The following is a 16,498-nucleotide window of genomic DNA, read 5'->3' on the forward strand; positions in this document are numbered from 1 at the left end:
ATTAAGAAAAAAATTGATTTTTTTAAAAAATAAATTACCCATAATTCAGTTCTTCCTCAAAGAGACGATGTAAATATTTTGGAATATGTATTTGTCACTTTTCTAGATGTGCAGTCGTTATTGTTGGGGTTTAAATCTCGACCCGAGTCGACGGAACACACCAAGCCAACATGGTTCCACGTGGAGAGGTTTAATGAGAGAAGAAGAGTAGGAGAGAACTAAAGGCTGGCCAGGGGCATGTGGAGGGGAGGGGGAGGGGGATGGGGAGAGAAGGGACAAAGGGGAAGAGCAGGGAAGGGAAGAGAGCAAGAGCAAGAGAGAGAGGAGGGGGCAAGAAGGCCCCTTTATAGTCAGGCATACCTGGCTGTTGCCAGGTAGCTGTGGGGGTGGAGCTTAGGCTGAATACCAACTGTTATTTATTACCTTTTCATATATTTCACATCCATATGGCACACTGCCATACTCAACTGATTGCATACATCATTCCTTTAAAAGCAAAATTTTCCAGGCGTGGTAGAATATTCCTTTAGTCCCAGCACCTGGGAGACAGAGGCAGGTGGATATCTGTGAGTTCAAGAGCAGTCTGGCCTACAGAGCGAGTTCTAGGCCAGCCACAGTCACACAGACTCTGCTGCAAAGGGGGAAAGCAATTTTTTTTTAAATTTAGGGCTTTTTTCCCTAGTAAATCACTACCATAAATAACCCCATTTGTCTTTCACAGATATTTAAAAATGAAATGCTTTTCCATTGCAAACTGACATGCATGGAAAGGCTTTTGTTGTTCAGCAGAGTAAAGAACTCAGAACCCTGCCTCCAAAAACACACAAAAACACTGGGGGAGATGCCAATGCAAACCTCTCCAGCAGACTGGAAATTAACCAAAAACCTCTGCACGGTGTGCGAGCCAAATGTTAAGACCAGCAAGATTCGTGGGATTTTAAGTTCCATTATTCCCTCTGCCTCTCCCGAGATTGACAGTAAAATTGAAAACAAGGAGATTCAGAGTCATCAATGCTGGCTGCAAGCTCGCATTGCTCCAGTCAGCAGAGAGGCAGATGGATGAGGAGCTCTGCACAAAGCACCATGCCCAGAGGCCATCGCTACCACAGCTGCCTGGCAGCTCCTTGGAAAACCCCCAGTTTACAATGTTTGTCTTTATTTGACCTGACTCAAAGCCTGATCAATGGAAAAGGCTCAGTTCCCCAAGGTGTTTGTTGACTACAAGTAGGAAAATGATTAGGTACCTCAGCTGCCTGAGTCAGCACAATCTGAAGAGAGAGAGAGAGAGAGAGAGAGAGAGAGAGAGAGAGAGAGAGAGAGAGAGAGAGAGAGAGAGAGAGAGAGAGAGAGAGAAAGAGAAAGAGAACACTCCCCACTGGATTGAAAAGATAATCAGAGAACAAGAAAGATGTTCATAGGCATCCTAAAAAGACACATTGTATCCCAGGAGTCCCAGAATTTCCTCCCTGCATGAAGGGCTGTGGAAAAGCCCAGAAAAATACTTAAGAAGATTCAACTGTCTGACCTCTGGGTGACCTTGAAGCTCTGAACAAAGGCAGATATTATGAATTGTAAGATTGTTACAGGTTGCCTCAGAACAAAGAAATCCCCCCCACCCTCTTTTTCTTGGAATGTGTTTCCCGGCCTTTGCCACAGCTCTGGGTTATACTGTGGGGCAGTTTCAATACACGGACAGTTTACAATTCTGTTATAGCCATCGCGTTCACGAAGGGTGTTAAGAAGCAAAGTCAACCATAAGCCCCGCCTGCCCAAGGACCAGGTAACTGGAATGCTGGGAGTTGCAGTTCTTTAAATGCCGCAAAGCCACGTGGGAAATACGGTGGTCATGTGGTTTTGCCCTTGAAACATGTGAACTGTTTGTTCTCTTTCGAATCTCAGGACCTGGCTATGATTCACAGAACTCATTTGAAATGTTGCAAGGAAGCCCACTTATTTCTGCAATTAATACACCCCTTATAAACGCTGCCTTGTGATAGATAAGAAAGCAGACACTTCAGGCAAAGAATCTCCTTGACAGAATTCACACAGGTAAGTCACTAAATGAGCAGTTGCAATATCGACAACAAACGTGGGTGACAGTGTATCCTGCGGAAGGGATATCTGATCTCCAGAATAGCCATTGTATGAACTAAGCTATGAACTAAGTTGTAGGGGGTTTGGGGTTTTTTTTGCTGTTGTTGTTGTTGCTATTGTTATATGGCTGACGGGTGTTGCAGCTTTGTGATGGGCAAGTCTTGCATGCACAGAATCCTGGGTTCAAATTGCAATACTGCAATACTGCAAACAAACTGGAGAGAAATGGGTAAGGAAGCTGGAAGCCAGCACACGGCAGGGAGGAGGGGGTGGAGTCAACTGAGCTGCCCTGGAGGAAGCCTGAGCAATGGTGTCCTCAGCAGAGACGGTAAACCAAGTTGTACTGTAAGGGTTTTGTTGTTGCTGTTGCTGTTGTTTGTTTTTTGTTGCTGTTGGGTGTTTGTGCGTGCGTGCGTGCGTGCGTGCGTGTGTGTGTGTTGAAGTTCTGTGGAGGAAATAATCAAAACACTCAGGGAAGTACAGAATCAGAGTCTTCTACGTGGTTTTTTTTTTAAGGGGGGAGGAAGCTGAATAAAAATAAAAAGACTACAAAGAAATCCTGCGATGAAAAACTATAATGACTGAAACAAAAACTTTATGAGGATCAGTCATCAGCAGAACATTTGAGCAGTCTGAAGAGACAGTTAACAAAACCCTTGAAAAAGGATTACCTGAAATTAACCTGCGGCTGAGCAGTTAATTGGCCAGCCCTTTGGTAGGTAAAGATCGAGCGAGGGTGTGCTGAGGACCAGGGAAAGGAGGTGTAAGTAGAAGTTAGTGCCCACCTTTCAGTCATGTATAGAAAATGAAAACGGGACAATCCTCCGGTTCCAAGGCAAGATTGGCCGCTTGGTCTCGAGAACAGTAATAGGTCCTGCTGTTTGCTGTCCACAAGACACCAAGTGCATCAGTGCAGACGGCCCAGTCTGAAGCGGGGGGTGTGGACAACGGGGAAATGGCCTTCCACGTGAGGGGAAGCAGAGAGCGGCTGCAGCTATCCTTCTAACAGGGCAAATTCCAAGCTGAGGTCAGTCAGAACAGTAAAGGTGCACACCCAAAGGAACAGCCCATCCAGCAGACGCAGGGGTGGTAACGGGCAAGCAGGCCTGCACTGGGTAATGGGGAGCCCAATCTCCTAAAACAAACACTGTGGAACACAAGGAACAGAATGGCCTAGGCACAAAAATAAGTGAGTACCTTCAATACCTCACTCACCTCATAGATAGATAGATCCTACAGACAAAGCCCATGAAGACTGCTGCACTGAGATCTCTCCTACGCCTAACTGTTGTCTACAGGAAGGGCCATTCGATAGCCCATGGAGTTGTGTCTGGAAATAAATCACGTATTAGGCCATGAACCAAGTCTTAACAAATACCAAACAATGAATTAATTTCATCTGTTGTGTCAGATCCTAATGGAATGAGACCAGAGATCAACGGCGGAGAAACCACAGGGAATGCAGGTTTGTCTGCAACCAGCATGACAAGGTTTGAACAAACAGCGGGCGGTTGAAGAAGTCAGAAGATGGGAATGGAAATTTCCTAGAAACGCGAAAATGGAAAGACTATGTGTCAGAATCTTTGAGATACAACAGAGTCAGTTCTAAAAGGAATCCTTAATAACCACAGGGCTCTGTCAAAAGCCCTGAAGAGATCTCAACTAAATACCTAGTTATGTATCTCAAGGTCTTAGGGAAGCAAGAATAAGGCAAATACGAGATTAGAGGAAAGAAAGAGATAATCATGATTGGAGCCAAAATGAATGAAATGGAGACCAAGAAGCAGCATAGGGCCAATGGAACAGAGAGTTGTGGGAGGGGAGGCACACACACACACACACACACACATATACACATACACACACACATATATGCACATACATATACACATACACACACATACACAGATACACATACACACACATACACACATACACACATACATACACACACATACACACATACACATGCATACACACATTTATATACACATACATACACACACATACACACACATACACACACACACAGACATGGATGGGGGATGGGGGCAGGAGTGTTGCTCACAGTACAAATAAGTGATGGGTTAGTCAGAGTTTAAAACACCATTCCCCCGAGGAGCACTTTCTGTTTGTGTTTGTTTGTTCCAATTCTGGGAAGGATACAGGGTGGAAGAAATCCTTCATTGTTTGTGGACATGTAAATTAAGCCAGCCACCATGGAGATCAGAATAAAGGTTCACCCAAAAACTCAAAGGAGAGCTACTCTCTGATCCTTCTCTGGTAAGCCCAGGCCACACCCAGAAGACTGTCTCTCTATATCTCTATATCTCTGTATCTCTATAACTCCATATCTCTGTATCTCTATATCTATCTCTATATATAATCACATATATATGTATATATACATAGATATAGATGTAGATAGAGAGAGACCTATACAACTGTGTTTACTGTGGCAGAGTTCATCACAGCCAAGGTGTGGATACAGCCTAGAGGCTGTCAACAGAAGAACAGATAGGGAGAGCCTGGTAAATACCTGACATAGCCCTCAGCTGGAAGGACGGTGTTAACGCCAACTCTAGGAAATGAGAGAACGGTGGGCTGGGCCCTCTGATGGAGAAACGGCAGTGTCCCAGAAGCTCAGCATGTTTATTTTACGGAGTTAAACAGCAAGGTGGGGGTCACTGAACACAGCTGAACAAGGAGGTGTGGCCATGACGTGCAGATAAACAAGAAGATGTATTTATTATACCCAACTGCACCAGGAGGCAGCTTCAGCCTGGTTTAGTTAGGAGCCATCTCTGTGGGAGCGGTCTTCAGGCTGTAACACCCAGCAGGGATACAGTTATGGTGGACATACTCGGCACATGGTCCAGGGGAAGGCTTCACCGCCATACCTCTCAACCTTACCCCTGGGGTAAAGCTTTGCCATTTCCTACGGGTCTGAGGCTGTGGTCGGCTGTGGTCCTTGACATGGCCACGGCCGTGTAAAACTGTACACATTTACTCAGGATGCCATCCTCATAGACAGGTACCTCGTGTCTCTGCCCATTCATGGAGTCATAGACAGGTACCTCGTGTCTCTGCCCATTCATGGAGTCTGCAATAAATACTGAAATAAAGCCACAAAAAAGCGTAGAAAGCAACCAACAGGAGCTGGTGGGATTGATAAGCATCCCATGACTTTAGGCAATTAATGTCATCTGAAAAGGAAGAAAAATCTAAATAAAGTGATACCCTCCACTGCCCCTTGGGGACACGAATGCAAAAACCCATCAACAAAATGCTAGCAGAACAAACCCAGTGATATTTAAGAGGATTATGCTGGATATCCAGGGAAAGCGTTCTCCAGCAATGCAAGGTTGGCTTGATCTCCTAGTCATTCAGTGGAACGCAGTACACTGAAAGCATTAAGGACACTAACCATGTGGCTGTTTAGATCGTTAGATACGGGAAACATATTTAACAAAATCTAATGCTGTTCTTTGCCATACAAATGTTCTGGAAACTAGCACCTGGGAACCTCGCTGTGTGACAATGGAAATCTGTAACCAACCGTAGAGACCACCCTTATTAATGATGAAAGACCAAATGTTCTCCCTATATCCGGGACCAGTCGAGGGATGTCTATGTCTGGTCACTTCTACTCAACAAAATGTTAGCATTTTACCCCTGATAACGGTGGAAGAGAAAGAAGCTTGGAATTACCTCTAAGAAACCCTAAGGAAGCCAGGGAAAGAAATTATAGCAAATAGATGGGCTCAGAAGAATGGCAGACCAGAAGCACTGTGTTGAACTCGGTCTCCTTTCCCGCACCGTCAAAGAACAACTCGGATCTGAACTGGTGAGAGGAGCAACACTTAACAATACAACGTCCAGGGCTAAATGCACAGACACGTAAACGTAATACCGCAAAACGCTGGCAAAGTAAGACTTCAGGAAATGTGAAGACATTACGGGTTTACGAACTGGAAAGGTGGGTGTTGTTAAAACGGAATCCTCTCCCGGTGGCCTATCAGACACTGTCATCACCGCCAGCGTCCCAAAGTTTACCCTGACATGGATAAACGTACAAGGCAATGTGTCTGAAAACTTAGAAGTCGAGTGCTCAGGCTTCTGTGTTCCAGGTTTGCAAGTCATCAAGAGTGTGGCTCTGAGACAAGGAGGGCATCCCTGGAGCAGAGCTAAGAGTCCAGAAATAAGCTTGTGTCTTTACAGTCAATTGATTCTAACAAAGTTTCTAAAGTGTGTGACTGGGGGCGGGAGGAATTGTCACTCGAGCTGTGGGGACGACTGCATGCACGCACGCAGAAGAATGCAGAAGGACCACGCACCCCATTGGAAGAGTAGCCCAAGGCAGAAGCCAGGCCTGAATCAAAGATTACTCAGGGGCAGCCTCGTGTGTAGCCTGGGGTTGGGCAGAGCTGTCTTCACAGTGCACGGAGAAACAGCAGCAAGATAGAGCAGACACACCTGACTCCAGAGGATGCCACCAGAAGATTAAACATCAGTGTGCCAAGGGGCACCATCAGACCAGGAATCTAACAAGAGTCTGTGCTCAGGGTTCCGGCAGAAAGGAGCGACACCACGACGTTCTTCTCAAAGCAGTTTAGTCAGGAACCTTTCTTTCTGCGTGCAAGCAGCAATCTCTCTTTTCTTCTCTTCCTCCTCCCCAGCCCCCCGAGCACACTCCCTTACATCCTCCCTCAACTCCGCCTCCTCAGTCCAGACCGTGTAGTCTCAGTTCATAGGTCCACGTCACATGGCCTGATCTTGCGTCATGGTGCGCCTGCGCAGCTCTCACAATGGACGTGGCTAGTTTCAGGTGTGTGAGGAAGTCAGGTGCTAGTCATGAGACTTAGCTGCAGTCCCAGGCGCCATCTTGGGACTGCCGCCACACCCGCTCCCCACGTCCTTTGTGACTGTATAGCTCAGAGTGACTCCCTACATAGGGTGGGTCATGAACTCTCTGGTCAACAATAACACCACAAGAGTCTCTGTGTGTGACTGAGCAAAAGGTTCAAACAGGCATTTTCCCAAGAAGGTATGCAAGTTACCAACAGTTAAATGAGGCCCAGGACTATGAGCCTCCTGCGAAATGTGAACCAAGCCTCAGAGATATCACAGGGACCCCCTGAGTTGGACTGAATCAGAAAGATGAGAAGAATTGGGGAAACTTGAACTTGCTCAGCTCTTGAGAAAGGGAAGCAGGGCAGCAAACTGTTTCTCGAATGTACAGGATCCACCACCCATCCGTTCTATTTCTCTGATGTAGGGAAGAGAAGTGCAAAGATGTATCCACCCAAAAATATGCACAAAGTTTCATAGCAAGATCACTCACTACAGTCCAGGGTGAAAAACACTCACGTGATCGTCCAGCTATCCCTAAGGTGAATCACTTCGTGAGCAGGGGAAAATACTGCATTACCGATGGGGCTATTACACGAGCAAACCTTACATGCACTGCGAAAAGCTCTGCACGACCGGCTTAATTATATTTATGTCTAGAATAGGCAAATCCACACTGGCAGAATGAATGTTTACTGTTGGCAGTATCTGGGGGAGAAGTAGAGTTTACTGTTAATGGGTTTCCTTGGGTGGGGCCGGGAACGGGGGACGAAAAGTCCCAAACAGACGATAGTGAAGCTGAATGCATTAGAGGCTAAATCTTACAGCCCATAAATTATGTTCCTGCAAATCTGCTGTTTGGATGGTAAATGCATTTGTTTTCAAAGTCTGACTATATAATGGATGCAATGAAAACTCCCTCACCCAGACCCTTACATGCCAACCCCTTCCCAGACTGGTGCACTCCCCAGGTTTTTGCATATCATTAAAAGGCTATTCTTTTTTGTTTCTGAACATGGATGGCATAGATACGTCCTGACACGTTTTTAAAGACGGAGGCTCCCTGTGCAACCCAGGCTGCCCTAGAGCTTGCGATTCTCTTCTATCTCCTGAGTGCTGGGATTACCATTGTGTGCCACATCCCTCATAGTTTATAAAATATCACTATCAGGGCAGAGGCTATATAGGGCTGAGGGTAGCCCTTACCTAGCAGGCATAGGCTCTGAGTTCTATCACTACCTCCATATATCCTGCGGTGGTGCACACCTGTAGTGCCAGCCCTTAGGAGGCAAAGGCAGGAGGATTAGAGTTTTAAGGTCCTCCTTGCTTACACAGGCTATGAGAAACTCTGTCTCAAAGCTGAGGAGATGGATGAACAGGTAAGAGAGATTCTCCCTCTTCATATCTTGCTGGGGATTCGAAACTTCTAGAACACAGAGCCACAAGGGCTGAACAGCCAAGGCACATCCTTGGCTCATATTTAGTGGCCTGGCAGGTCCACCCTCCCATGTAGACGGGTTGAAGCACTGTCCTGACACAGCCACTCCCCGTGAGCATCCCTCTCTGCCCCCACTCTGCCAGGGCTTTTAAAGGGCTTTTCATTTATACTGTCCTCTAGTCGGCAACAACCTGGGCAGGCCTGAGTCTTCACCGGTGAATTGTATCTACTTTAAGACAATGCTTCCACTTTCAAACGTTATCATCTGACACTGTCCTTGGTAGGCAGGTCTGCTTGTACATGAAAGAAGAAATGCAAATACATTCTTTTGAAGGCTGATTTGTTTTTCTGGTCATTTGTTCTTGTGTAATGAAAATGAAAAAACAAGGCGGACTTATCAAGAGACTGTTGGAAAGAACTGATTTGTAAAGGGGTGGCCCATACTTCGGGTCCTTTCAGACTATTGCTTATTGTTGTTATTTTGTTTCTAACCAAACTGAATCTATTCAATTCTGCAAATAGTGTTTCCAAATACTTTCTGTCTTTAAAATGCTTGAATTATTAAGAATTGAGGTATCTGGGTAACAGTTATTTGTATATAGTTAGAGATTTAGAATACATAATGTGATGGTTTTATATGCTTGGCCCAGGGAGTGGCACTATTTGGAGGTGTGGCCTTGTTGAAGTAGGTGTGGCCTTGTTGGAGTGGGTGTGGCCTTTTTGGAGTAGGTGTGGCCTTGTTGGAGTAGGTGTGGTCTTGTTGGAGTGGGTGTGGCCTTGTTGGAGTGGGTGTGGCCTTGTTAGAGTGGGTAAGGCCTTGTTAGAGTGGGTGTGTCACTGTGGGTGTGGGATTTAAGACCCTCATCCTAGCTGCCTGGTAGTCAGTATTCTGCTAGCAGCCTTCAGATGAAGATGTAGAACTCTCAGCTCCTCCTGCACCATGCCTGCCTGGATGCTTCCCTGCTCCCACACTTGATGACAGTGGACTGAACCTCTGAACCTGTAAGCCAGTCCCAATTAAATGTTGTCCTTTATAAGACTTGCCTTGGCCATGGTGTCTGTTCATGCCAGTAAAACCCTCACTAAGTCACATAACATGGTCAAGGCCCATGTAATGGCTCAGTGGGTGAAGGCGCTTACTAGGTGGGAGTTCCAGCCCTGAATCCCACAGGGAGGAAAAGGACAGACTCCCAGAGTCTTATCTGATGGGCACAATAATAACAGATGGAGTGATTCTTTGTAAAGTCTTACAGAACACATGATCAACGTGACAGAAACATCACTGGGTGTGTCATGATGGGGATGGAGAAGTTTCTCGATCAGTTCAGACTCTGGCTTGGCTTGTGGAGGATGACCCCCCTCCCTTGAGAAGGAGAGAGTCCTTCCCAAAGCCAGGTGGCTTCCATTCAGTCGGTCTGTCTCAAATAAATTGGCCAATAACTCGGTGACACTTGGTGCACAGCCCCAGATGCTACTCCCATCGAATCAGTCACAGCTTGGTCATAATGTATTAGGAATGTTCATTGTGACGTAAAACTGATGGACTACAGCCATGGGAAGGGGCGGTCACAAAAGAGCCACACGCTTTAAATGGATGCTTGCTAACTTTTTGAGTGTCACCCTGTGTGTGAATATCACATCCCAAAGGCGATGACATTCCTTTGGCGTCTTTAAGGTCAAGCCCATGTTAAATGTGTGTTGCTGTCTCCTTGGAGCACTTGGCTGTTTCTATTGGCCTCTGACCTGTGGCTCTCCCGCTCCATGATAATAGATACTCTCAGTTTCTGACGTTGCCACCCTTACACTTTGGAGGGTATGACTTTCCACTCGGTCTTGCTTAGAGAGTTTCTTAAAAACCCGCTCAGCCTACCTCTCCCACCCACACTGCCCACCCCGAGGGGACAGTCACTTGAAGAACCCTTGTCACACAGCAGCGAGATGCCCCCCAGGATGGAAACAGTGTTCTCTTCTTCTATGACCTTTGATGCACTAGAACTGCTAACACATACTTCTAGACTTGTCTCAGCTGTACTTCGGGCTTCCGGCAATTTCCGCAGATAGGTTAGTAAGGGGGAAGGCACACTGTCCTGCTTATGTGGGGAGTCCTTCCCCAGGATGGCCGTCAAAGACGCTAGAGGAACCCCCATCTTCCTAGATGCCCTTACTGGTTCTGCGTGCCTGCCCTTGGCTGCTCGGCTATTTGCTCCTGGTGGGTCACATGGTCAGGAGAGCTTTGTCAAATTGCTGCCTATTGGTTATTGTTGCTGCATCCGCCAGTTCTGGGAGCCTAACTTCCTGGGTGCTGATAGGCTCCCGGGATGCACCTGCCTGTCACAAGAGGGTGCAATCTGCCTTGGTTCTCCCGGGGATCAGATGAGGACCAAGACCTTACCCTGGACTTTTCCCCTTCCTTACTTTCTTACTCTCCCTCTCACATTGTATCTTGGAAACCTTCCATGAAGGGTCATACACACACATCTCCACCTCAGGGACTGCCCTCCATCAGCCCCAACTCCAATAACTGCTGTCGTGGACACAGGACCCTCGTCCCTCAGGACTGACTCCACTACCTCCAGAGCTCCCAGCTTGCAGCAGGTTCTACACCACTGGATGCAATGAGAAGCACAGAGGCGGGTGACTTTCCCAGAGAGGTGACACACTGATTATGCACCCACACGAGGGAAGGACATCATTTGAATGGCATTGAACTGTTAGAGCAGAAATGAATTAATCTGCCTGAAAGTGACCGATGAGGGATGGCAACTGGCTCCGACTAGGTTGTCAAAGCCAATCTCTGACAAGACGCTTGAACAGGGGCCTCAGAATCCAGAGGATTGCACTACACAAACACTTAGCTGAAGAGCCTTCCAGACCGAGGAGCAGCAGACACAAAAGGGCATTGACGAGATCAGCAGGCTCTCGGAACACACACAAGTTTCTAAAGCAAGAGCCAGTGAGTGGTGGGGAAAGGAGCAGAGGTGAGGTCCACAGGTGAAGTGGGAGCAGGTCAGGTGAGGGGCGGCAGGTTCTGAGGATCTTAGGAAGGGACCACCGTGATTATGGTCTTGTCACCACACAATATAAATTGTAATTAGGATTTGTGTTACAGCGCAGTCAACTCAGCCACTGAGCAGAGAGTAATCTGTAACCCACTTGTTTTATGAAAAAGTACTTTTAGCACAGGAGAGCCAGTGGTGACAACTGGACAGAGGACTCGATTACAGAGCACTGCTGCTGGGGTGGGGTGGAGAGTCAGATGAGCATGGGATAGCCAGTTAAAATCAAATTCCCTATAAATAACTTTTGGCATAAAACTACTATATGGAGAAAACTGACAGGGCACATTCTCACAGTAAATAAAATCAGGAAATGATTGTTTATCTGAAATTCACTTGTTACAGAGGACATTCTTTGTTGTCATTCCTCAACAAGAAAAAAAAAAAACAAAAAAAACCAAACCAGATACCGGAAAGCGATCTCACTGTATCAATAAACCTGGTGGTGTGGTTAGTACACCTAGAGGACGTTAAGAGGAGTGTAGGGAGTTCCATGATGTGGGCCAGAGAAGTCAACATGGCTGTAAGCAGACCTTAGTGAGCGCTTTTGCTGAGAGTTTGGAAGGACAGAACCCTCAAATAAAAGGAAAGAGTGAGCAGCACCCTCACATTAGTCTTTGGAAAGGAGCAGAGACTATTGGGAACCAGATGACGAGAGGCCGTTCCCCTTACGTTCTAGAAAAGACTTTAGCTGCATTCTGACTGCACTGACAATGTGAACATGAATCCAAACATAGCAGAAGAGGTCTCAGTGCAGTGCAGTGCTACGATACAGTAGCATGGTCGCTGCTGGCTGTGTTTAGTCAGGTTTACAGTGAGGACTGAAAGCAGAAGGCAGAGAAAGGTGTGAAAAACATGCTGTGTGGTGAGGAAAGGAACACTCATGCATTTAAAGCCATGGGCAAGGCTGTAACTGTGAGGTATTAGTGCTGTTATGTGGATGGAGACAATCCCAGAAATGTTCTGAGGGCCGGGTGAGACCCTGGCCACTGAAGGCTCCAGGACACAAGTCCACCTGAGAGGAGGGCACCTGGTGAAAGAACTCCTTGGCAACAAGAACTGCTGAGGTGACACCCTGGCCACCTGGCGCTGAGGAGAATGTGCTCCTAGGTCTGGCTGAACCAGAGCTCAAAGCCAACAGCGACCGGTAAAAGACACAGTTCAAGCTACTATCAGAACCTGACGTCTTCCATGTGATGATTAGCTCTGCAGACATGCACGATGCATGGGTTGTAAGGCAATGGACGTTTGCACTGAGGTTTAAAAAAGAGGAGGAGGAAAGACTATACATGGTCTGACCCTGGACTCTGACCTCATAGGTAGCAATGAATAGCCTAGTAAGATCACCAGTGGAAGGAGAAGCCCTTGTCCTGCCAAGACTGAACACCTGGTGAACGTGATTGTTGGGGGGAGGGTGGTAATGGGGGGAGGATGGGGGGGGGAAGCCCATATAGAAGGGGAGGGGGAGGGGTTAGGGGATGTTGGCCCGGAAACCGGGAAGGGGAATAACAATCGAAATGTAAATAAGAAATACTCAAGTTAATAAAAATAAAAAAATTAAAAAAGAGGAGGAGGAAGAGAAGGGGAGGAAGAGGAGGAGAAGGAGGAGGAGAAAGAGGAAGAGGAAGAGAAGGAGGAGGAGGAGGAGAAAGAGGGGCAGGAGGAGAGGAGGAGGAGAAGAAGAGGAGAAAGAGGAGGAGGAGGAGAAAGGGAGGAGGAGGAGGAAGAGGAGGAAGGAAGCACCTCCAGCAGCAGCAGCTAAGGAAGCCAGGCTGTGTCTTTCAGAATTTAGACTCCATGCAGGTAGGCACCAACAGTCTATGTACAGAGCTAGGACAGTGAAGCCTAAATTGCAACAGAGACCTCAGGACATCGGTGCGCAGCCATTGCCACCAAAGGCTCCAGATGCTAGGCATGGAGGTGGCTAACTGAGTGTTGCCCCTGCTTGTTTTCAGTCTTGCTTTGGCCTGGAGGGGCTTTCTGTTTTGTCTTGTTCTGTTTTGTTTTGAACTACACTGCGTTCCTCACCTTGGGAGCCAAACCTTTTCTTGGTGCCATTACATATCGCAAGTGCATAAAGTCCTTCTCAGTTTTACAGGGCTCACGGTGAAGAGCCTGCTATAAAGACACTTGGGAAGTTTGAACAGTGTGAACAGTGCTGGGACTGTCAACATGAGTGGTTTTGAAGCTGGAATAAATGTGCTTTGTGTCAGGACCCTGTGAGAACCAAGTACAGAATCTCTAATTTTGAATGTGAAACACCAACGGGCCCAGGAGTCTGCACACTTGTTCCTCACCTGCTGGTACTGCTTGGGGAGATGCAGAACTGCTAGAAATGCAGGCCTTTGCTGGCAGAAGCGGGGCCCGAGAGTAACTCTGAGGATCATGTCCACTTCTAGTTCTGGCCCAAGCTCTCCACTTCATGGTTCTTGGGTGTCAACAAGCTACCCCCTTCCCCCACGGACCACTCTAATGGCTGAGCCTTGACCACCATGGCGGGCTGACAGTCTCTAAGGCTGTGGGCACGCGTGTGAACACATCCTTCCTTCTTTAGGCTGTTGCTGTCAGGAGAACAGTAATGGGCAAAACACCTAAGGTTCCAAGAGTGAAGAAAGACAAGGACTCATGAAATATATTCCTATGAGTAGAAATTAGAAGGGCTTTCCCGGGAGAGAATTTCATAGCATGTAAAAACACATAAAATGTTCAGACTCTTATAGAACCATTAAACGTCTCATTACTTTTACTTGGCAAGTAATCGTTGTTGTGCCTATGAATATTTCATTAATTCTCACTGCAGTGTATTTTATAATACTTAGGAAACACTGTAAATGCCTCCCGATAGTTGAGTCAACTAAATGAATAAACATACGCGGGTTTCCATGAGCCACGCAGCCGTTTAGAATGTGATGGCCATTATTGATAAAGGTTTTATTCATACGTTATTAAGTCATGTTATAGAGAGAAAACACCATGATTCAATCTGAACACTTAACGCACCCACATAGAGAAAGTCAGAAAGGACGTCACCAAACGCTAATGATAATTACCTTCAGGCACACAGGTTGACTTTTAACGTCTTCATTTTGCCTATCTGTGCTTTTCTAGTTTTTCTAAACTTGTCACTTGAGTAATAAAAAGGTTATTAAAAAAAAAACAACAGTGTACTTCCTCTGTGTGCTTAGTTAAAAATCAAGTACTCTCAGAGGTTGGCCAGCATAGATAAGCCTTCCATTGGCTTGATTTCCTGGTTTGTTAAGAACGTCTAATGAACAGTTGTCCGTGGTGCCAAGCGCTACACGGCGAGGCACCGGAAGCCATCAATCCACAGGTCTGAACTCAGGCAGCAGCAAACAGTGGCCTCAGGACCGAATCTCCTGGGATTCACTGCCAGGGAAAAGGCTCTCGTGGGAGATCTGGATGTGCATAGGCACATTTAATTCATGGCCCTCATTCTCAGAATGGCAGTGAAAAGCTAGGGTGGTAAACTGTCTGGCCTGTACCACAGGAAGCCATGAAGTAGTTGCTACAGTAATGTAGTTTTCTGAATTCAAATGGTATATGGCAGACCCTGACACAGGGCTTCCTGACTGTCCTCCATGCAGGAGGGAGTCCCGACTGTCCCCCACCTAGCAGAGAGTTCCCTGATTAACTCGCCCCTGTGGATGAACAGCTGCATCGGCACAGAACCTTGATGCTTCAGGAAACCACAGGCTAAGATACCAAGTGTTAGCCCCCCACATACTCCGCGCACTCCCTCACCACCTCTCTGCAGAATGCAGTGCCACTGACTAAGGTGACAGTCGGGGCTCAGCTCTGGCTGAATGCTGACAGGGCAAACAGAAGGACTGCTGTCACCATCACAGGCTACTCTCAGCACTCCTCAGAAACTTGGACAATGGGTTTCTCTCTGCCAAGGGAAGCCACTCCCTTATCTCTCCTTGCCTCTGGTGAATGGGGCATCTGGTTCTCTATGGCCATATACACATGCGGTGACTATCAAAGCCACAGAGCTCTTCTGGTTCACCATCTGCCCACCCTCCCCACTCCAAAACCTTAGATTGCTCTTGAATCTACCACTCCCTCCTTCCGTAGTTACGCTGTTCTCTTTAAAACCAGCCAGGCTCCCCACCCAACCCTTCACACACACTCACACCACTCACCCACTTCACACCCCTCACTCACATTCACACCCCTAACACACACACACACACACACACCTCACACACTAACATATACTCACACTCCTCACACATGCTCATTCCTATCACATACACACACCCTCACACTCTCATGCCCCTCACACACACACACACACACACACACACATCCTCACAATACTCCCACACTTTACACACACACACTCACACCCACATTCCACTTCTCTGCTCCCAAGACCTAGTCATGGCAGTTGCCAGTCTGCTACACTCTGTCCTGAAGAGGCGGTCGTGGCAGCCTGGACTCCACTGCCCCTCCTCCCCCCACACCTCTGGCTATTCTCTCTCTGCCAACAGCGGGCAGTTTCAGACTTACAATAAATCTTTTTCCACACCCACAGAGCAGTCCTTTCTGGGGTTTCCCTGCAGCCTCGCTCACTGAGGAAGAAATAAGGCTTTCAAATCAGAAAACAACATAAGGCGTATCCCACTGGGTTGATCTGCTTGTGTGATTGCCATCTTGTCAACATCTTCTCGCCCCTGCCTCCCACACTCACGGTGGAGTCATGCCATCTTAGAGTCTCCTCTGACACCTTCTCTTTATTAAAGAGACGGCTCTCCATCAAATTTCCTGGCAGGGTCTTTGTAAGGTTTATACAATGAATTGGGATTGGTTCTGTCTACAATCTGAGGGGGATTTGCAGAAACCCTTTATCACCAGCCTATGGTACCTTGAAACAGGTTTCATTTGCCCACAAAGAGATCCACAAAGGCTCCCTGGGAGAAATGTTTTTATTTCTCCACAGTGGCTTATGAAGCAAATTTCATGACAGAGACACCCGCAAGCGAAGTATTTCAGACCACCTTTTGCCCACACATTCTACACCTGTGAAGCATGTCAT

At 47.1% G+C, this 16,498-nt stretch overlaps 1 long non-coding RNA gene across 2 annotated transcripts in view; it reads left to right on the forward strand.

Moving 5' to 3' along the window:
- Positions 1-1,806: 1,806 nt before the first annotated feature.
- Positions 1,807-16,498, forward strand: part of LOC108348498 (uncharacterized) — a 35,824-nt gene continuing 21,132 nt past the window's right edge. Inside the window, exons 1-2 of one of the 2 annotated variants that reach the window (XR_010059369.1) lie at positions 1,807-2,049; positions 3,506-6,745. This is a non-coding gene — a long non-coding RNA (uncharacterized LOC108348498). Of the gene's footprint in view, positions 2,050-3,505; positions 6,746-16,498 lie in introns of those variants that run through there. The other variant, XR_001841759.3, reaches the window with a different exon arrangement.

The sequence above is a fragment of the Rattus norvegicus genome, chromosome 17 (genome assembly GCF_036323735.1).
Source record: "Rattus norvegicus strain BN/NHsdMcwi chromosome 17, GRCr8, whole genome shotgun sequence".
Classification (NCBI taxonomy): domain Eukaryota; kingdom Metazoa; phylum Chordata; class Mammalia; order Rodentia; family Muridae; genus Rattus; species Rattus norvegicus.